Genomic DNA, 24388 nt, shown 5'->3' with positions numbered 1-24388 from the left:
AGAGGTGAAGAAGCTTGTGGAAGACATGCTAAAGAACGATGTGATTGAACCATCGTCTAGTCCCTGGGCCTCACCAATCGTCCTTGTCAACAAAAAGGACGAATCCAAACGATTTTGTATCGATTACAGGAAGCTGAACGATATAACGAAGAAAGATTCTTACCCTCTACCCAGAATCGACGAGACACTCGACCTGATAGCTGGTGCAACTTGGTTCAGCACCATAGATCTTCAGAGCGGATAGTGGCAGGTCGAAATGAATCCTTTAGATAAAGAAAAAACAGCTTTTGTTACGGGTTTAGGAGGATTATGGCAGTTCAAGGTTATGCCGTTTGGTTTGAGTAATGCCCCGGCTACCTTTGAACGAATGATGGAAGCTGTTCTCCATGGGCTCACTGGCAAAATATGCCTCGTTTATTTAGACGATATAATTGTTTTTGGCAAGAACTTTGAAGAAGAAGTTCAAAATCTCAGACAAGTTTTCGCTAGGCTGAAGCAAGCAGATCTGAAAATGAGCCCGAAAAAATGCCATTTGTTTCAGAAAGAAGTAGGCTTCCTCGGACATATCGTTTCAGCACAAGGTGTGAAGACCGATCCATCTGAAATAGAGAAGGTTTCTTCTTGGCCGACACCTAAGAATAAAGAACAAATTCAAAGCTTTTTAGGCCTTTGTACGTATTACAGAAGATTTGTAAAAGGTTTCGCTAGTATAGCTAAACCTCTCCATCACTTGACCGGAATCAAGATTCCTTTTGACTGGACCCCGGAATGCGAAGAGGCTTTCAAGAAATTAAAAGAAAATCTTATTTCTTCGCCGATTTTAGCTTATCCAGAGGTCGAAATTTCTTTTATTTTAGATACGGATGCATTTCTTTCAGGAATAGGCGGGGTTCTGTCACAAATTCAGGGAGGTCAAGAGAGAGTGATAAGCTATTTCAGCAGAGTTTTGAGTAGAACCGAGAGGAATTATTGTGTCACTCGTAGAGAGCTTTTAGCTGTTGTTAAGACCGTAGTACATTTTCACCATTATCTCTACGGTAGGAAATTTTTGATACGTACAGATCATGCTTCTCTCAGGTGGCTACTTTCGTTTAAATCTCCCGAAGGTCAGGTGGCTAGATGGTTAGAAAGGCTCGGTCAGTACGATTTTGATATTCGTCATCGAGCAGGAATTCATCATGGAAACGCCGATGCTCTCTCTCGTAGATCCTGCGAGGAAATGCCAGAGTGTAAACAGTGTGCACGATTAGAGAAAAATCGTGACCCCTCTCTTATAATACGGAAGATTTCTTTCGAAAATAACCAGGAGGAATGGAGAAAATCGCAACAAGAGGACGACACTTTGAATCAAGTGAAGTCTTGGAAAGAAGCAGAAACTCGCCCAGACTGGCAGGATATATCTTGAGCCGAGCCAGATTTGAAAATTTATTGGGCTCAATGGGACTCTATTCTTTTAATTGATGGAATTTTATACCGAAAATGGGAATCCGCAGACTTGAAAGAAATCAGGTGGCAACTTTTGGTTCCCAGGTCACGAGTTCCAGAGATTCTTGCTCTTTATCATGATTCTCCTGCAGGCGGACATTTCACGTCAAATAAAACTCTGGGCAGAATTCGCAACTTCTACTTTTGGCCCCGTTGCCGGATAGACGTTGAAGATTGGTGCCGAAGATGTCGAATCTGCATGGCAAAGAAAGGACCTCGAGCGAAGGGACAAAGCTCCCTTTAAATTTACAACGTGGGAGCTCCATTTGAAAGGATAGCAATGGATATTCTTGGACCTCTCCCGATAACCCATTCTGGAAATAAATAAGCTTTGGTTATTGCTGATTATTTTACTAAATGGCCTGAAGTGGTTCCTCTCGCTGATCAAGAAGCCTCTACTGTAGCACAGGCATTCGTTAAAGAATTTATTTGTAGACACGGAGTTCCTCTAGAACTTCATACTGATCAAGGCCGAAATTTTGAGTCAACCTTAATGAAAGAGGTTACTCAGATCTTAGGGGTTAGAAAAACTCGTACAACTCCTTTGCATCCGCAATCTGACGGCATGATAGAGCGTCTGAATCGGACTTTGCTACAATATTTGTCATCCTTCGTAGAGCAGAATCAGAGAGACTGGGACTCCTGGATCCCTTTCTTCCTCTTATCTTACAGATCTGCGATTCATGAGACGACACAGCAGACGCCAGCCCTCATGCTTACTGGAAGAAATCTTCGACTTCCGTCAGATTTAGAGAAAGGCCCTGTTCCTGTGCAAAGACAACATCAAACAGATTATGCCTTTTTATTACAACAACGTTTAGAAGAAATTCACCACTTTGCTAGGAATAGAATTTCTATGGCTTCAGATAAATTGAAAACTCGTTATGATATTCGAGCCAGAGATTTAAAATTTAATCCTGGAGATTCTGTTTGGCTTTTTCAACCTCGAAGACAGAAAGGACGATGTCCAAAGCTACAAAGAAATTGGGAAGGCCCTTACTTAGTGGTTAACCGGATAAATGATGTTGTTTATAGAATCCGAAGATCTCCTCATTCGCGTCAGAAAGTGGTTCACTTGGATCGTCTTGCTCCATTTGAAGAAGATCAACCTGGAACAGTCTCTCCAATACCAGGAACATTCTTCGAGGTTAGATCTTCAAACAAACACCCTTGACGACTGTGATCGACTTGACCTTCTTTACAGTCGGTCATCGATAGGGAGAAGAATTTACCTTTCGGAATTCATTTAAGTAAAACTCGACCGCTTACGATTATTATTGAAGGGAATATCGGATGCGGAAAAACAACTTTCACCAAGAGATTTTTAGCAGATCGCCAGGTCTGTACACTTTTAGAACCTCTTGAAGAATATCGAAATGTAGCTGGAATTAATCTTCTAGATTTGATGTATCAAGACCCAGATCGTTATTGCTATTATTTTCAGCATTTCGCTCAAATGGTTATGTTAGATAGACATCTGCAGACGACTTCATTGCCTGTAAAGGTGATGGAAAGATCGATATTCAGTAGCAATTGTTTTGTAGAAGCTTGTCGAAGGTTAGGTAATTTTCGCGACTTCGAATCTCATTTATTGACAAAAAATTTTGATCTTCTCATTCGCTCGTCTGAGCTCAGAGTAGATTTGATTGTTTATTTGCGAGTTTCCCCAGAAACTTCTTTTGCTCGAGTTAGTTCCCGTTCTCGTGAGGAAGAATCGAGTATTTCTTTAGAGTTACTCAGAACTATTCATGAGGTACATGAAGATTGGCTAGTAAAACAAACCTTTTCTTCTTTATCGGCTTCCGTTTTAGTTATCGCAGATATGCAGAAGCTACGGCCGATCAAGTTTTTAAAGATTTTTGTACTTCTTTAACAAGCGGATAGTATATAGTTAACTTATACTTGCTTTATCAAGGGATACACTTAATTAAGTAAAAGACATAAAAAAAATGATAAAATAGATTTTCTTTATTGTAAAAACATAAAGATTGTGAAAGAATATGTTTTGAAAATTCATTTTCGAGCAATCCATATTTTGCGTAGCTGGTCTCCATTTTGTAGGTTCAAGGCGTGATGACGCTTAGATGAAATCGGGTTTTGGTCGGCTCGATTTTACTACGTCGAACTTAATGTTGCTTCAAGCGTTGCTCTATAAATAATAGAGAGTGATTTTAAGATGGGTTTACTCTTTTCATTTAGATCTTTTAAATTAAGAATTGAATCATTTCTTTTGATTAATAAACTTTTCAGAGAGGTTACATTTATTGTCGTTGAGAAGGAGTCAGATTTCAGCGCGGCTCCAAGGACCGTTGCCGTGTCGAACAGAGTTGAGTCCTGGTCAAGTACCTTCTTCGGGTTTGTGCTTTGTTGATAAGGTGCCAGGCAGCGGGAAGATGGCCTTGTCTGACACTTTATCAACAAGGTCTGGGGATGATGCCCCGACCGGCGTCCACGCCGGCCGGAGAACAACAACGATGTTTTCAATAAGAAGTTGTTTGTTTTTAGATGATCTTTTGTTTTCCTGAAGGTTTTGTTTCCATCTAGAAATTTCTTCTTCAGAATCGCGTTTTGTGTCGGATAGGCTTTGGTTTATTAATGTGAAAAGAGCCACGATTATTTTTCGAGGTCGATGAGCGATTGCTTGATTTTCACATTTTATTAACCTTAAGTGTCAGTTTTTGTGAGTACTTTTTCAGGTTACTTGACACAGCCTTTTCCCATCCAATCTTTCTCCGATTCCTGAAGATGACTGGTGGTCTTATTTTGAAGAAGGACGCAGAAAAGAATCAGATAAGATCGTTTCTTTTCTTTTGAATACATATTCAATTTATTTCATTCAAGTATTCTCCCAAATTCGCGTAGTGAATTTGAATTGTTATACCATCACTCACATTTGTCCTTCCAAAACTCTAGGGTGAACTATTTCTAAAGAAGATTAGGATCAGTCACCCCACGATTTCCTTATTTCCCATGAACAGAAGTCTGTTTTTATCTTCTTTGGTCCTGGAATTGTCGGTTCCAGGTTCGATGTTTTCATCTGAACCTGTTTCGGAGGGATCCTTCATGAAGAAGATTGAATTTCTTTCCGACATCAATCTGGGCCGTTACGGATAACTTTGAATTCATGAAGCCACATAACACTCAATAACACTAACCTTTATAAAACATGGCACATAAATTTTTGAGATTATTTAACGCTCAACTATCTGCTCAAGGTTTTCTGTGGTTTACCTTGAGACTGTGGGCAAATGCCAGATAGTTAAAGAGGGAGTTCTTAAATTGTTAGAGCCACAGCTCCAACTCACCTTTGAGCACTGACTACTGGACTACTTTTATAATTGTTTTATCTTTCCCGAGTCGGGACGACTCTTTTCCTCGGGGGGGAGTAGTGTTACAAAGGGTGAAATCACCCGTTTTGCCCCCTCTTTAATGATCTAGTAGTCGGCATAGATAAAAGACGTTTATAAACCTCTTATGTCTTAAAAAGAATAAGGTTGCTGCGCCAACCAACATTATTGTAAAAACAGTCTTGTTTCAGACTTTAAACGAGAAACACATATCTTGCATTAAAAGCATTTTTCACGATATTTTGTTCACGCTCTTGATTTCTTTTGATTTGATAATAAGTAAACTCGCGGATCCATATTTTATTAACGTAACGTCAAAAACGTTACAATACTGTAGATGTAATACTCTTAGGGCTATTGTATATTATAGGTTAGTGAGTACATTTTGATTAATTGAAAAAAAAAGATAGACTTAGAGAGTTATTTACCTTTTTATAGTAAGCGGACTAAGATACAGTCGAATTCATAAAATATAATTTGTGGAGACAATGTTCTTTGAGTAACGGTAGTCATTGTCGGCTCCTCTGGTTGTTTGAAGTGTAGGAGTTACAAGTTGGAGGTCATTAATTAAAAAGATTAAAAAATTATGTATCTTCACAGTCCATATGTCAATGTATTAAAAGGTTTTAAGGAAGGTTTTTTTATCAGTAAAATTAGTTCACACAATGTCCAAGAAAGTGGAGCTGGGATCTTTATGACTATGTTCTCCATGTCTAACAAAAATTTTTTTTGTTGAACCGATTGGGTCAACTGGTGAATAACGACTGATGGGACAAACAAATATGATCCAGAGTGAAGGTGAACCAGATATAAACATATATACAAAAAAACAAAAAAATTATTATTTCAAAAAATTATGTAAAAAAACTGTGCCGTGGGGACACTAATTTTATGTGTATAGTTAAGGTTAAGCAATATGTGGTGTGTGGGCGGAGATTAGCGGTTTGTAAATATTACTTAGATGTTCAACATCTTGTCTAAGGTTAACAGAATTAGTGTGTCCTACAATATTGCACATTTCTAGTAATAGCCTTTTATAATAATTAGGTTCTTCACAGAGGATGTTTGTATTGTCGTAGCTGAAAGTATGTTGTTTATTGGTCATATGTTTTGTTAGAGAAGTGTGACGTTCTTCAATCTCATGTACATTGCGTTGATGTTCTTTGATTCTGGTGTTTAAATGGCGGCCAGTTTGTCCGATATAAACTTGATTGCAATCATTGCAAGGTATTTTATACACAACATTAGATCGTTTGCCCATGGGGATCCTATCTTTTCCCGAATCAAAGACTATTTGTAAGTCTTTTGAATTTTTTCCCACAAACTTGACATTATGTTTGGTAAATAGACGGTTCAGTGACTCGAAGAGACCAGATACATATGGGATGGGAATAAATGTAGTGGCAAGTCTATTGTTGTCGTCTGCGGGAGCAGAGTCAATATTATTGTCAAGTAAGTTGTTGATATGCGAGCGTCTCTTATTTATATGTTTGTGTAATAGGCCGTGAGGATAATCATTCCATCTTAGTATATTATATATGAGTGACAGATTTTTTTCTTGCAATTCTGTACTTGAAAGTTTAATGGCTCGGTCAACAAGGTTGAAGATGGTGCCTGTCTTGTAGAACATCGGGTGGTGGAAATTAAAATTCAAATATCTTTGAGACCAGGTTTTTTTGTGGAACCAATCCGTTTTGATTTTAATGTTGTTGTGTATCAGCAATAAATCTAAGAAATTGATGGCGTTATTATCTTCTATTTAAATGGTGAATTGTAGTCGTGGATATATTGGTTGAAAATATTCAGTGTGTAATCTATTTCTTCTTTAGGAGCTGCAGTTAGAATATCATCAATATATCGGAAGTAGAAGGGTAAATCAAATTAATAAACAAAAACTCACACAGAAGCATTTCTACCTACAATAGTGTCCCCCCACGTGCATATGGGCTACCTAAAATCCACAAAGAAGATGTCCCATTACGAATTATAGTCTTCTTTGTCAATAGCCCGACTTACGCCTTATCCAAGTTAATCAATTCATGGCTCACCACAAATATCACCCCCCACCACCAGAGTTAAAGATAGCCTTACTTTAGTTGAAACAATAAAAAAAATTGATTATTCCAGACAACTACATTCTGATATCGCTAGATGTAATATCTCTTTTCACCAAAGTTCCGACAGACCTTGCTATGCACGCAGTGAACAACCGTTGGGCCTCTCTAGATAAAAAGATCCCAATTCCACTTAGTGAACTAGTTAAAGCTTTAAAAATTTGTTATGATTCGGCAATCTTCAAATTTAACAATGATACATATGCACAACAATTCGGGTTGCCCATGGGATCCCCTCTCTCTCCAATCCTGTCAGATGTTGTAATGGAAGACCTAAAAAGGTCATACATTAGCAATCTAGATTTTGATTTACCCTTCTACTTCCGATATATTGATGATATTCACACCACACACCATTTAAATAGAAGATAATAACGCCATCAATTTCTTAGATTTATTGCTGATACACAACAACAATAAAATCAAAACGGACTGGTTCCACAAAAAAACCTGGTCTCAAAGATATTTGAATTTTAATTTCCACCACCCGATGTTCTACAAGACAGGCACCATCTTCAACCTTGTTGACCGAGCCATTAAACTTTCAAGTACAGAATTCCAAGAAAAAAATCTGTCACTCATATATAATATACTAAGATGGAATGATTATCCTCACGGCCTATTACACAAACATATAAATAAGAGACTCTCCCATATCAACAACTTACTTGACAATAATATTGACTCTGCTCCCGCAGACGACAACAATAGACTTGCCACTACATTTATTCCCATCCCATATGTATCTGGTCTCTTCGAGTCACTGAACCGTCTATTTACCAAACATAATGTCAAGTTTGTGGGAAAAAATTCAAAAGACTCACAAATAGTCTTTGATTCGGGAAAAGATAGGATCCCCATGGGCAAACGATCTAATGTTGTGTATAAAATACCTTGCAATGATTGCAATCAAGTTTATATCGGACAAACTGGCCGCCATTTAAACACCAGAATCAAAGAACATCAACGCAATGTACATGAGATTGAAGAACGTCACACTGCTCTAACAAAACATATGACCAATGAACAACATACTTTCAGCTACGACAATACAAACATCCTCTGTGAAGAACCTAATTATTATAAAAGGCTATTACTAGAAATGTGCAATATTGTAGGACACACTAATTCTGTTAACCTTAGACAAGATGTTGAACATCTAAGTAATATTTACAAACCGCTAATCTCCGCCCACACACCACATATTGCTTAACCTTAACTATACACATAAAATTAGTGTCCCCACGGCACAGTTTTTTTACATAATTTTTTGAAATAATAATTTTTTTGTTTTTTTGTATATATGTTTATATCTGGTTCACCTTCACTCTGGATCATATTTGTTTGTCCCATCAGTCGTTATTCACCAGTTGACCCAATCGGTTCAACAAAAAAAATTTTTGTTAGACATGGAGAACATAGTCATAAAGATCCCAGCTCCACTTTCTTGGACATTGTGTGAACTAATTTTACTGATAAAAAAACCTTCCTTAAAACCTTTTAATACATTGACATATGGACTGTGAAGATACATAATTTTTTAATCTTTTTAATTAATGACCTCCAACTTGTAACTCCTACACTTCAAACAACCAGAGGAGCCGACAATGACTACCGTTACTCAAAGAACATTGTCTCCACAAATTATATTTTATGAATTCGACTGTATCTTAGTCCGCTTACTATAAAAAGGTAAATAACTCTCTAAGTCTATCTTTTTTTTTCAATTAATCAAAATGTACTCACTAACCTATAATATACAATAGCCCTAAGAGTATTACATCTACAGTATATAATGCCTGATTGTACTTTTCTTATAAAAAATTTATATTGTTCTTGACAGTTAAATAAATAAATCGTTCTGAGGAGGGCCCATATCCGGGCCGAAACGTTAACAAAGAAAACGTTTACATAATTGACCGATCACCAAGATTCAATAATAGAGTATACACGAGGTCGATAATTCCTACCCTTCATAAATTCATAAATATACATTATAAAACAGTTCGTGGCACGACCAAAGCGCAACTGCGTAGTTGACTGTCAGCAACGTCAGCGTCTCCGCGCCCGTCAGATCCCGGGTGCAATCAACACCGGGATGAGGCGAGCGCGAGATCACGCGCTTCGAGGATGACCATCGCGAGGCGAGCCTTTGTGCCAAAATTGTAAATTCAGCAAAAACCTCGCCCGCTGTCCAACGCTCCAAGGGGTGTCGGACGAGCGAGCGAAGTCAGTCCCGTTAGAGACAGGATCAAACCAACGTCAACGGAAACAGGCTCCTTCAAAGCTGTCGAGTATAGAGTTATCAGTCTTAGAGTCACCGACAAATAGAGAGAGAATTCCTCTAATTCTACACCCGGTGTTCGAAGCGTCTCGCGTCGCGACGTCAGCCTCTCGAAGTTGGACTTTAAGAGTAGAAAGCTGTGCCACGAACTTAATCAAGTTGTGTAGTCTCAATTGCATGTTAGTATGAAAGTGTGAGCCGTTCTGCGAATTCGGAGCTGAATCACCGAAGAGTAAGTGCGAGAGAGAGAGTAAACATTAAGATAAAAACATTGTAAGCTTCCCCGTCTCCCATTTCTCTTGCTATCCTTTTCATTAAACATTTTGGTTCCATAGAAAACATTCCTAAAATTTAATATCGAAATCCTCCAATCCATTTCACAAGGATCGTCCCGTAGAGGACGATCACCTCCCGACCCACCAAAAAAATAAGAATAAACCTCTACGGTTACCTAGAGGGTTAAGTCGTCGCGTGCGAGACCGCTCCGCACGTGACACGTGAAACCTCCCTGAGATCCTTTCAAGCACCTAGTTCGTGCACTCATTCAAGGCACCTAGTTCGTGCAACCTTCCTGAGATCCTTTCAAGCACCTAGTTCGTGCACTCATTCAAGGCACCTCTTTCGTGCAACCTTTATGAGATCCTCTTAAGCACCTAGTTCGTGACTCATTCAAGGCACCTAGTTCGTGCAACCTTCTTCAGATCCTTTCAGGCACCTTGTTCGTGCAACCTTCTTGGGAGCATTTAATCCACACTGTACAAGATTGCACCATTCGTGCAATCTTGTCCGCAGCGCCTATTTCGCGCTCTTTTCTCTAAGCGACTCATTCGATTACATTCATAAAACGCATTATGTGTACTGTTTTCTGACAGCCTGGAAATTGTGTACTCACATTGGAACATAACCAACTTGTGTCTACATTCCTAGACGAGCCTCCTCAACCAACACCAAACTAATACTATTTCTTTACTTCACAGATTCTTTCAATATCGACCTACTCACGCTGCGTGATGACACCACCCTTACTATTCCAATTATATTAATTGTCTTATCTTATGTCAGTTGGTATTCTTCTCTTAACAATACATCCTTTACTCTCACAGACACATTTTGGTCCGTCAACCAAACCATCCGAAGCTCTTACCTATCTCAAACATTTTCTGAAAACTTTTTTTCGTTTTCAGAAATCTTTTTTTCATTTTCTGAAAACTTTTTTTACGTGTTAATCAAATTAAAAAAAAGTTTTCTGAAAACGTGTTTCATTTTTTGGGAACTTTTCTCGCGGTAAACGAATAAATATGAATAATTGCTTGATATATTATTAATAAATAAATAAATAATTGTCAAGTTTATGAATTCGCATTTTGAAACTCCAAATCCGTTATATATCGTATTGATCGTGAAACGTTTCCGCCCGATGGTGGATCGTCCGAGGCGTCAAACATCAAATATTTACATCTATTCTACGTCTACAGTTTTATCCTATGGCTATTGGAAGGCTGGGACAAGCCCCCAAGGTACGATGTCGGTCTGTCCAGGTATCAATTGCCGCTTGTCATCCTGCCAACTCAGGGCCAATTTTTTTTGTACGATCGTGCTTGCTTCGTGTTTTTTGCTGCGTATCAAACACTGTGGAAGAGTCAACTCTTGGTAAGCAACAGACAACGCTTATAATCATCAAACGTAACGCTTTTTCTCCTCAGGGGTAAACGGTTTTTCACACATATAACAATTCTCTGCGCGCATGTGACGATCGCGTTGCACTTGGGTAAGAGACTTCATCGGAATTATGTTTTTGATGCGTGACTCTACTTGAATTGATAAATCTTCAAGCTGTTTGATAAACCAATCTATGCAATCGACACCGCGTTTACCGTGGAACTTCGATAATGTCTCATCGTACGCGCAATGTACGTACTACCCCACACTGTACGGGATATGCTTTTGAATTTCACGAGTCTGACGAGTTTCAAATTCATCTACAGGTTTGGGGATTAATAGACATTCGAGATCGGCGTATACGCCAAACGGAACGGTGCCTTTGTTTTGGAAATTGGGAAATACTGAATCTTTTCACTTGGGAAATTCCACGCGTACTTTATTTAGCATAATACAATCTTGTCGGTGATTGTCGTAGGCTTGTTTCACGGTAAAATGGCAGAAACGATTGTCACATAAAAACAGTCGACCATCATGATTAGACAATTGTTTGCTCACCAATCGGGAAAGATCTTTAATTCAAGCAAAGTGGAATCTCGGTGCAAACTCACCAGTCATATCGTCTTTCGGATTAATCTCAACCATTAGAAGAAGGATCGTGTAAATGTTTACGCTATGCAAATCTTTACTCGAATAAATTGGCACGATGACGCTTTTATTTGATTTTGCATGATGCGAAAAAGTTTGAGATTCCATACCATACACATTGATGCGCAAATTATTTAATCTCTTAAGCTTTTTTACATCATGTAGAGTAGCAGGGAATTTGATACCTGTACAGTCCAACTCGGAATTATAGCGACGATAGTTGTGAGTCCTCTCGGTGTTGATGTTGACCGGGTGGAGGGCTGCTGTGACGGACCAGAGAAGGCATATTTCGTCCTCGTTCCTCACGTTGATCGCAGCCTTTTTATGTCGAATGTCCTGGGGCAGCTCGATGAATGTTGAAGCTCCCGCGGCGAGAGGCTGGTAGCGGTTGATATTCACAGCGATGTTGAGGATTTCAATCATGCTCCAACCGGAATCGCATTGTTCGAAATCTTTCACCTTCGATAGCAGATCGCCCCGTGCACGTATAAACCAGCAATTTATATCGCTCGATGGGAGAAGAATCGCCATGTTATATGTGTTGAAGCTCTTAACTTCGGTGGAGATCTCTTCGTGTTTGACATTTTCGAATTTCCACGATAATGTGAGGTTAACCTTCACATTTCCCTCCTCGCGCAGTACCAGCTCCAACTTCTCGGTGACGCCGCGCTGCACATCGTCCAGAAAGGCGTCTAAATTTTTATGACGGAGTTGCGTGACAACCCCCGTTCTGATTCAACTGGCAAAAGCACTATCCACATCGTCCCACTGTACACCTGCAGGAGTACCGATATTTCCACCCGTCACCACTGAGCGCTGCTGCAACTGCTTGATCTTTGTCACCCAAGATTGCAGGAGTGCGATCGTATGTTGGATCCGTATTTTCGCACCAACGGTTGTTCCTCGTTGCATGGAAATATCGCGCAGAACTTGGATATCCGCAATTCCAATATCAGTCTAATGATTGATGACAGCGTCATTTTTTTCTCCGGGAGGTTGCTCTCTCAGCAAATTGCACGTCCCCTCCATCTGCTCTGCAAGTCCTATACACGCTTTGAATGCCATGACTTTGACGTTGATATAAGCTGAACTTTGTGTAACTTTTTTGACTTTCACGTATCGTGTAAAACTGATGAATCTGCATCGGATGCATTGAGCTTATATATCGGCCAATAGATCGCAAGAATTTGAGTGTGACGGTGAGGGGTCCAAGCTTTGTACCTCCCCCGCCATCAAAGAATCAAACATTTCTGAGGTATACAGGTCTGAGCCTGCACACCCGAACCCCAATTAGTGCCGGACATGTGATGGGAAAAATCGATGAAAAGCAGGTAGCGAGCAGTGTTTGACGTGAAAAAAAATCTTGTCTTGCCTGCTCTCGACTGGTTGGTATATGCACATACAGTTTTTGGGTTTTACAACTCTTTATAGTGAACAAGTTTGAGTCTGCACACCCCTAACCATATTAGCGTGGGGTATGCAACGAGAAAAAATCGGCCAACGGAAAGATGGTACTACGCAGTGTTTGGCGTGAGAAAAATCTTGTCTTGCTAACTCTTGACCGGATAGTATGTGCACATGCAGTTTTTTGGTTTTATGAGCCGTTAATCAGCGTGAGGCATGTGATGGGAAAAATCGGTCAGCCGAAAGCAGGTAGCGAGCAGTGTTTGCCGCAAGAATGTGCACGTACAGTTTTCGAGTTTTATGATTCGTTAATCAGCGTAGCGCATGTGATGGGAAAAATCGTTCAACTAAAAGCAGGTAGCGAGCAGTGTTTGGCGCGAGAATGTGCACATGCAGTGTTTGAGTTTTATGAGTTGTTGATCAGCGTGGGGCATGTGATGGGAAAAATCGATAAACGAACAGCAGGTGAGTCTTGAGAAAATTTTCTCCTAGCTTATACTGCCCCCGCGTCACTTTTTTGTTTGTATGTCACGTGATGCATACTCTACGAATGATTGGCCGGCTGGTTTTTGCTCGGTGGAGGGTGGGTGCGACTCCTTTAGTATAAATTCGAACAGCGGTTTGAAACTTCTCTAGTAATTTCGAAAATCCTTAGTGTGCAATCGAGCGTTTTTGATAAAGTGAGTTGTAAGAAAGAAAAAAAAAAAAAAAACACGGTGTTCATTTGAAAAACCTGAAGACTTCAACGAGTTTATATTTTGTGAGTACTTTATAGAATACGCACATATATATGTCGGCGAAAAGCCTCGGAAAGGCGGAGAGGATGTAGAGCGTTTATTTGGGCGTTGATTATTCATATTTAGCGTGACGATCCCGACACGTCTGGTTAGCTCTCTAGCTAACCCGCAACTGTCGATTTCGTCCAAGCGTTGTTATAAACAAACCATTTGTTTGTTGCTAAGATTCCGTCATTCAGCTATACTCTTAGCTTGCTAATAACGCTTGACGCTCGATACGGTGGACTCATCGAGAGTTCAATTTCAAAAGAAATATCCTTATATTCACTAAATACATTTTAAAATTCAATTATCAAACGAGATTTGTGATACTCCGACATATATATATATATATATATATATATATATATATATATATATATATATATATATATATATATGTGGTGCTAGGCCAAACCTCTTACGATACTGTGAATGTCGATTTGAATTCCGTGATGATTATAGCATTTGATTAGTATCTTGACAAAGTTTTTCGATTTGTTTCAACTTTTCTGTATTCCGTATCATCATATCCATAAAAATTCTGGAAAAATTTTAGAATCGTATAAAAAAAAAAAAAAATGATTGGATGGAAAAGAGGACCGTCAGACTCTCCACCCAATTCACCACCACGATCGCCAACTTATAAGCGGGTGTGCAGAGAGGTGGCTTACGATGAGGAGGAGGATGATGATGAAATGATCGATAGTGATGCCGATACGTTGATTATCGACACCGAGCCATGTATTGACAACAGTGCTGATGATGATGATCGCGAGTTTAAGCGAAATTTGGCTGGCGAGCATCATCATTTAGAATCATCACCATCACCGACTGATGTGGAGGATGGGGAGGAGGAGGATGAAAAGGAGGAGGATGAGGAGGAGGATAAGGGAAAGGCGGAGGTGGGGGGTGTATGGAATGCCGACGATGTTGATGAGGGGCGGGTGGAGTTTGCTATTGATTTTGACGGCTGCTATAATGTACACGTCAGATTCAGATTGCTTCTTGATGAGATTGATCAAATCCATCAAATGCTGGAAGACATCGATAGAGCTGACGATGATGGCTATTATTCGGACAAGGATTGGTGTGTAGCACCACATTGAAATAAAATTTTAGTATCTTCTATACTTTCATCGTATCACTCATTTTGAATACGTGGAAACTTTTTTGGGTTGGGGATTTATCATATATATATAAATGGTGAGTGCAGCAGCATCAACTTTTCTATTTCGGTTTACTCTTTTTACAGATTTTTCATCACGAATCAATTTCGAAAAACTGGCATCTCATTCCCATCACGAGTATGATTCTAGTGATGATGATGATGGTGACGAGTGGGCAACCGTTGATTGGGGTAAGGATGAAGAGGCTGAGGAAGAGATAATTATGGGCTTTTCCGAAGCAACACGCGAGTTCTCGTTGGAGGAGTTTCGGGAACTCGTTGAGGACGCGCGAGCTGCTCAAGTGAGGCCAAACAGCCAACATTATATAAATTACGGGGATATATGTTGTAACGTGGCATTTCGGTTAGGCCTGCCCGTTACGAGGTACTCCCTGAACCCTGGGCGGAATCCAGGAATAGGGGTTTCGGAAATCGAGCGCCAGAACTGGAGTCACGCATCCGGGCTTCAACAGGGACGAAATAGCGAATTACGAATAACATATTGCAGGCTTTTTGTTTTTATTTTTTTTCTTAGTACACCAGCCACAAGCCAGCGACCAACTCCGACGCCGAAGATATTTCGAGGCAAGGCGAAACCGCGGAGATCTCGCGGGAAGGATACCGAGGCTGCAGAGGGGGAGACAACGCAGATCCCTGCAGTGCGGGAATCCAAGGCGGAAGCGATTCCCGCTGGCGGCCGGCGCGCCGCTGCCTCCCCGCTCACCCCGCCTACACCTGACCGAAGCAACCGCGAGAGACCAGCTAGCAACGAGGGAGAACCACCCCGCCCAACCCCAGGACCCCGTAAAGCTGTGCGGAAGATGAAATCGCGATCTAGCCTTAAGTTCTGCGCCGCGTAGCGACGACAGGTGCGCGTCAAGTTGCGCAATCTCCAAAATCGATGACCGATCGATTGTTGCGCGTTCTTAGGGTAATGACGTCACTAAGGATTAGCGTAACGAGATCGGCGTTGCGGCCGATCGGCCATCTGGGATCACTCGAGTTCTGGCGACTAACTAAGACAGTAGTCACGTGGCGAAGTTGCGTTAGGTCAGGTTTTTCTTTGGATTTGCGTTATTTTACGGAAGTGGTGATCGCGAGGAATGATACACAGCCATCGTCACGAGGAAGTATGCGAGTTCGTCTCCTGGATGTGGAGCGGTAAGCGCTGCTAATATTCTCGCGATCGAATTTTGAGAGTAATTGAGCGAGGGCTTGTCCGAAAAAGGATAGCCGTTTGTAATTTGCAGGTCGAAAAATCCTCGAAATTCGTTTGCCGATTATTTCGTTTGGTGACCGTAGCCTGAGTTGCGCGTAATAAAGTAGAGCCAATTTCGAGTGATCGAGAGGGTCGAGTCGAGCCACATGTTTGAGCCGAGGCACTATTGTCTTGAATTTGAGTGTAACCAAATTCCGTTACACGGGGTCACGTCAAATCAGTCCGATAAAATATCATTTCTCGTGTAGGTCGCGAGCCGTCGAAAGGGGAGCGTTCGAGTTCGCGAATCGCGTCCCGACGTCACCGAGAAAGTCGAGTTCGGATGCGTTTAAATAACAGCCAGGCGATCCCAGTGGTGACCGGCGCTATTAAAAATACCGGCTGGAGATGTGACTTGCGCGTCGAGTTGCATTCTGTTGTTGTTTGAGTATCGAATAATTGTTTATTGTTAAGTGGCGATTAACGCCGTCGTTAGTAGAAGACGGTCGCGGCTAGCGCGCCGAGTGAAACTTTTTTTTTGTGTTTTGAAGATAGCGTTTATTATTAAGGCAGCGACTAGCGTACGTAGGCAGTAGAGGTCTTGTGGATCTATTAAATTTTTTTTTGTTCTCTTCTTTTTTTTTTTTTGTTAAACCTAAGTATTCAATTTTTAATCGTGCATAGCGACTTACGGATTATTATTTCTCTGGCTTTGTAATTGGAATCGCGAAAAGCGACTTTTGCAGTATTATTATTTTTATTTTTGTATTATCGCTGGCCAGAAATATATTATTGGAATGTTATATTAACTTGGCCAAATAACGTGTTGGCGTACGTGTTTCGTATCTCTCTTTACCCAAAAATCACCCCTTCCCTCTCCGCGGTACTGAGCTGCCGAATATCTGGTCGCGGTATATCGCATTACCGATTTCGAGGCGTGTTGATCACGCCAGGCACCTAACAAATTTCGCGATCTCGTTTTAGGTCCAGGATACCTCGCGGACGCCGATTTATTGTGCACGCGGAAAGTTCTCGGTCATCTTCTCCGAGTGACCGAGGAGCGGGAAAAATCCACGTCACAATGTATAATAATAATAATTGAAAAATGGGCGAATGAAACTATCGTGATAATTATAGATGCCGAAAATAGCGATGATGATGATGATGATGATGATGACAATGATAATGTTGACGAACAGGATAACGATAATGATTTTATGGATTATTTTCAGGAATAAGCCACGCTAATAAATTCACAAATATTGATCATATATTTTTCACGAGTAAAAATTCATAACATTTACATTTTGTATGACAAGAATGGGTGAAAGTTATGAAGATATGAATTTGCAATGTATCCTATTTCTAGATTATAATTTTATCGAATAGTAAATTTTTTCAATTCTATGTATAAGCTATGATATAATTGAGATTAATTCTATTGAATATTCTACATATAAACCCGAATATAATTGTATTTATCGTGATAAATTCTATTCTTATTTTGGTAAATATTGTCCATATTATCTATACACACGATTGCAACCTAGACAGTTTTTAATTAGAGGATTCGGTCCATCCACGATATCGCCATCGGGTTCTGGTGTGTAATGTATGCTACATCTGCGGAAACTTGCGATGACGTAGTCCATTTTCATATTCTCTGGTAGTTCATCCCACGCATCATTGATGGAGTTTGATGCGAATGGGTGAATGAATTCATTTGGTAAACAAGCTATATCCTCGGACATCATTACCTTAAAACCGTCCAATTCTTTGTACAGACGGAAGGATTTCTCGAGGGAGCTGGTACACTCCTTCGAATACCAACTCCTTAGTCGCTGCACATTTTCAAGGCGCAGTTGTATGCCGGGATGTATCCAGAGTTGTCATTATACCAAACTGAGCCTGGCATTGCTGCTTGCTGGAGGTTATTTGCTGGAGAGTATCCATGGTTCAAGTCATGCCACGGTGCCGCTTCCATATACCTCAATTTTTCCATTGCAGGGGGGATTGATATGCAAATCTTCCATGTCAATAACCCTCGTTGAACCATCGACGATCTCCGTCAGCCATGCTTTCTTCTCCGTACCTTTGACGTATATGTAACACGCATTTCCAACTATTTTTCTCAGAATCTTCGTCACATCCTCGTGAGATGTATTGCCCGCATTCCATGATATTCTGTGGTGATTGTGTGTCAACCGTACATTGGTAGCTCTACATTCAAGTGGTAAGCTTGCCAAATCGTAGGGCGGTTTGAAAATGATATAATCCAGACCCGACCCGTTTACATTCATGACTGCGACTTCCTTGGGTACAAACTTCATGTTATAACCAATAAAACATTGCACGTCTAGGATCATCGCCATGTTGAGGAGTGGAAATGTTGCGCTCGATTATACTGACGGATGGTATGTGGAAGACTGACTATTCCATCTCCAGCACACCCGCTTTTATCCCCTCGTGAATGAATTTTGTGGAAGTAGAAGGGGATCGCATGGTTCATTTATGGCACATAACTGCATGAAAATTCAAACTTGTTGAATTCTCCACCAAGGTATTTCATCCGTAGATGATTTTTCCGGGACATGTTACACATTTCAGTCAGCTGACTGGAATCTTATTGTAGAAATCTTACGATTCTCCGTGGTAAGAAGACGTTGTATTCTCCATCGATCGTCGCTAGAACACGTCCCCCGAATTTTCTTTTCACCAGTCGTAACCCGATGACGTCATACACTTCCCCAATTTCGAGTTCCGACATCTTCTTGGTTGGCAGATTCTCCAGGCGGCTGACGTGGTTAACTTTTGCTAGATCCATCGCGTTTCGAGGTTATCTCACAAGCGAGAACAGTTCACAATGGAAATACGATGAGAACAGAGTGACGATCATGATAGGCGTACGCTTTATATACCACCCACCCCCACTACAATTTTCCATTGGACAAGTCTCGACACGCATTTTGTGCGAACAATTTTCATGGGACCACCCCCATTGCCCCAGATTGATTTGAGTGCATCACCACCAGCAAAGTTCATTGTCGGCACCATTTCAAAGAGCAATTCCCTGGAATTTCGTCAATAGATCTAGCGGGTTTTTACCCTATCTGATTTATGTGCGGCTTTCCGGCTCCAAACAAGTCTCGACAGGAATTATTTTGTGTGTGTGTGTGTGTGTGTCAAATCCTATGAAAATAGCCATCTTGCGGCAAACCACGAAAATGATCAACGAGGGGGGGGGGCTAGGGGGGAGCGCGATTGCATGATCCCGAACTGTCATATATACACTACTCTTTTCTGTAGAAAAAAGTTTCGTATAAGTGTATTACTGTAAGCAAGTTTAAAGAACACATTTTTCAGAAAAATTCCACTGTAGTATAGATTTTCGTAAAACAAAACCGCATTCATCGAAGGGACGCAATTCTCTGATTACAAGACTCTATAAACTGTCGACTTGACTATGTCGTGCCCCGTTGCCGAATCTAGTGCTTTAGCCACATCCTGCACGACAACTTCTCTGTATTGTCTAATTTTTTAGACAGGGGGTGCCCGGCATTTCAACAATTTGGAGCAAAGTTACTGGTTTTACAGCACCTTTGTTGACAGCGTCTGAAAACTTTCGCATCAGTACGGCGTCTTAACAGATAACGAATCGCCTGTTCACGAGCCGCTACCACAGCAACATTGTTACACGCACCCACAGCAGACCCGTTCAGTTTCCTGATTTTCTGGTACATCATTCGCTTGCTAAACTGATGAGAGAAGACTGACCGAACAAACCTAGATTATTTAGGAATAATTTATTGAGTGTAACTTTTTGCACGGACAGAAATCTAGCAGGAACATGATTTACCGCAAATTCAAATGATTAGTATTTACTAATTATTTAGATCATCAATTAATGATTTCAAAAATGTGTCATTCACTACCGCTGAAATAAGTTCAAAGTATTTTGTATTTTATGGAACTCCTATTTATTCCACACCCTTTGTGTACAAAATCTCATGCGACTGCAAAGCAATTCGGAAGTCAGTTGTTATAAACAACGCGCTTCCAACTGCGAAATTGGGTCATATTATTAGTAGCCTCGCTCGCGTACACAAGTAACAATAACAATAAAAACTCTTGAAAACCGGCACTTTTTAGAGCCAATAACTTCTTTATTAAACGATGCAGTATTCTAATCGTAAAATGTATGATATGGTGCTGATAATGGGAGCGTGCAACAAAGTTGCGGGGGCAGCAGCTCGTAAGTACGCAGTTCGTTTTCCAGTAAGACGACATCCGTATGCGAGAATTTTCAGGCGATTGGAAAGGAGTTTATTAGAAACTGGCACCTTTGTCCCCACCCGATCAATCGCAGGACGTTCGAGATCAAGACGGACGGTCCAGTTCGAGGAACGGATTCTGGAGGATGTGGCAAGGACGCCCGATGAAAGTACACGCGGTTTTGCAGCGGAGTCCGAAACGGACAACTCGACCGTCCACCGAGTATTACGATCGAACGATTTGCGACCGTATCACACCCAGAAGGTGCAAACGTTGCACGGGCCCGACCGTGCCGCGAGACGAATGTTTTGCACATGGGTTTTACAACAAACCGAAGCGGACCCGTTGTTCGTATTCAATATTTTGTTTACGGACGAGTCAAATTTTGATCGCGATGGAGTATTCAACTGCCACAACATCCATCATTGGGCCGAAGAAAACCCACACGATATGCGGGAGTCGAGAAACTAGGTTCGTTGGAGCCTCAACGTGTGGGGTGGCATGATCGACGACGAGTTGGTAAGCTTACTCGATAATGCTTGAATACAGATATTATAAATTTCTATCGTCTCGTTGGCTTGATTTTAGAAAATTCAGTGAAAATCCGTTTTACTGATGTTGAGACAAACAACCTCGGTGAATCAGTAAAATCAAGACATATGTATGATTGATATTAAATATTAGTCAAAACTAATCAATGATTCGACGAGCATTATGGATTTATTATGCAACAATTTACTAGAGGGTGATTCTTGCTACAGATCGGTCTCTGCGTTTTACCAGCAAGGCTAGACGGTGAAACGTATCGGCAGTTTCTTGAAGATCGGATTCCAGATCTTCTCGAAGACCGTCCCCTTGAACGCCGAGCGGTAATGTTGTTTCAGCATGACGGTGCTCCGGCACATTTCAGTGCCCGCACTCGTCAATTTCTGAACGAACGATTTCCGGATAGGTGGATAAGCCGTGGGGGTCCCATCGCTTGGTCGCCGAGATCACCCGATCTGAATCCTCTAGATTATTGCCTTTGGAGTCTGATCAAAGCATTCGTCTACAAGGATCCACCGAATTCTTTGGAAGCCCTGGAGGTAAAAATCGTAGAGGCAACGGCGACAGTGACGCCGGAAATCGTTCACGCAGCAATTAGTCAGCTTGTCCTACGCTGCAGGCTTTGCCTGCGAGAAACCGGCGGACATTTTGAACAATTTCTGCACCGGTGAGGAGTCATCAAAATCGGCACTTTTTAGAGCCAAATACAAAACGGCACTCCTCAGAGCCACAAAATAATTTTGCAAAGACCGATTGATCATCATCAGTAACGAAGACGAACGAGAGTGCCATCCGATGTTTTTCATTTCGTAACTGTAATATCATCGATTCATCGAACTTAACAGAACTTACGTTTCCAGAATTAAGGTACAGCGTTTTTTCGTGATTAGGAGTGGGAAAAAAATGAGATTTGTTCATCGAATATCGTGTTTGGTTGTCACATCGAGTTACGTTTTTTTTCCCATTCATAATTTATCATCAAAGACGTACTCTGCAGTTGAAAAAAATGTTATGAAGGTTTTGGTGGGTTATCTTATATAAATTCCTAACGCGTTGTCCAATGAAAAATACGTGTTAAGTAAATGAATTATGAATAATCTGCCAAAAATGTCGTGATTTTTCTTTTTCTGACTGTGGGGTACTACTTTGACGATATTTTTAATGAAAATTAAAAATTAATTGTAAGTCATCCAACAGAAATTTCGAAATTTTTTATTATTTTTTTCGTTCGCTTTTACTGCGGCACCCTTTTTTCATGCGAAATCATGTATGAAAAAGCACAGCTCGGTACGACCATGAAAATGATCTCTTCGGTGAAAAATCTAAGCACCGTGGCCGGTCATTATTTCCCAGGGCTCTTGATTTCATGACGCACATGAAAAATAAATGTCTAAGGGTTTGATGATATCTTAATTCGCTTGAAAGATAGAATTTGTGAAACGGTAATGGGGTTTTTTTTTAATTTTTTTCTCAGTTCTCGAACTACGATAACACAATAGGAACTGTTTCGGAGAGAAGCAATAGCCCGTTTTTTATACATCACGTCATCGGGGGACGAGAATGCAACAACTAAAAAATAATCATTATGTGACTCTGACACAGAATCAAGCTTCTCTTTTACCTGAGGATGACTCTTACGAATCCCGATGTTTCGGGATGGCAATTGTTTTTACGGTTTCAGTCTATGGTCATTTATAGGCGACCAGTGGAGCCAGGCAGCCGACGATCTTACCTTCAATAGTACGTTTAGAGGCATGCCCGTAAAGTAGGTGTTTTTAGGGCTAGGACGAAGATTTCCGTACGCGCCAGAACGAGTTAAACGGCTCGCACCTTTAGTTCGTATTGAAATCATCGTACGAGTCAAAAACATTTCACGGACGGGCCACGTACAGTATTTTCTTCTAAATTGTACGGTGAAATTAATAGAGATAAATACCGATTACTTTTGCCACAGTAGATTTTTTATTTTAACGAACTGTAATCGAATTCCTTTGTAAACTTGTCAGGTAATTTCAGCAGTATGTTCAGTGAATTCCAAATATAGTATAACAAATGCCTACCGAATTTTATACAATACTACATAATTTAATGAACTCGAAAAATGTTTTTGCGTTCTTCCAACCAAGTTCAGAAGAGTGAAGAGTTATGAAATTTGATTGCAAATTAAAAAAAAAAAAACAAAAAAATGCTGAAATATTCTGTTCAGACTAACAAACTTTTTATTCGGCCACACATTCGCGTGGGAAATGTATTGTGAAGGGCATAGTTGATTAAGCATGCGAAAGTGCCCTCTCTCGAAACGAATTCTGCGAATTTGTGGTGTACTGAAAAAAATGTAATTTGTTATAGTAACTAGTAGAAATCAGTAAAACAGGTATCGTTGAAAGAAAACTGTTTGAATATTGTTGGAATTACGAAGAACGAGGTACACGTAATCATTTTACCCTATTGTCGATCCTTTTTTTGGTAATTGCAACGCAAAGTCAATTTGTTCGGTTTACTGTGCTTTTTTAGTTGAACAAGGCTTTGGAGTCATTTTATTGTTGCACAAAGCATTAAATTTTGACAACAGTTACAAGAAAATGTAGTAACAGTGATCGTAATGAAAAAGAATAGTAACGGATACTAGACTTTCTGGTAACAGCTAGAAAAGTAATTTTCATATTCTACCTAGAACTATAATATTTTTCGATTGTAGTAAAAAATGAAAATAGTTAAGAACTGAGCGGTAATCGGAGCTAAAAATTTCTCTCAGTGTGGTAAGTGAATGACCCATACCAAATTTTAGCCTGCTAGCTCCATTTGGCTCGAAGTTGGCGAATAAAACGTGATTTTCAGTTTTCTCACGATGACTCCGATATTGCTACTCAAAAGATTTGAAATAAAAACACACACCCAGCAGCCATGTGTACATATCGAGAATTTTATTTGGATTTTCCTTTAAGAAATTCCACCTTCTAAAAATTGTTGAACATTCAGATCGCTGGTTTCCGGTGGATTTTAGAAAGGCATCAATTTCTTTTTTTTACGATATAAATGTTTGCTGTGATGTGATTTTCTGTAATTTTTTTCGATTTTTCGCAATGGTGTGTCAGTGGTAAAAAAAATTGGTAACTGTCATTTTTCAGTATTTTATTGGCATGACCGCAAGATAAGGGTATAGTCGAACGAGTGGGTCGAACGTGCACTTACACGTAATGATTTGCGTACTGCGTTACGTTTTGGAATGAAAAATAAGCTGGAATTAAAAAAAAAGCGTTTAAGAAATTTGCAATAACAAACTAGATTGTAAAGAACAAACGCTCATTATACCATTCTTATTTTCTCGTTGCTACCTACATTAAAACATAGAATCAGAACTAGAATATCAAGAAAAAATTGTTCTACACGTCGGATGAGTTTCAGGATACGGCATTGAAAATTCACTGAATTTATGACAGCAATCAAACAACACGCTCGATATCTGTGCCTAGCGGCAATTCACAAG

The sequence above is a fragment of the Neodiprion virginianus genome, chromosome 7 (genome assembly GCF_021901495.1).
Source record: "Neodiprion virginianus isolate iyNeoVirg1 chromosome 7, iyNeoVirg1.1, whole genome shotgun sequence".
NCBI lineage: Eukaryota > Metazoa > Arthropoda > Insecta > Hymenoptera > Diprionidae > Neodiprion > Neodiprion virginianus.
This window is presented reverse-complemented; position numbering follows the sequence as displayed.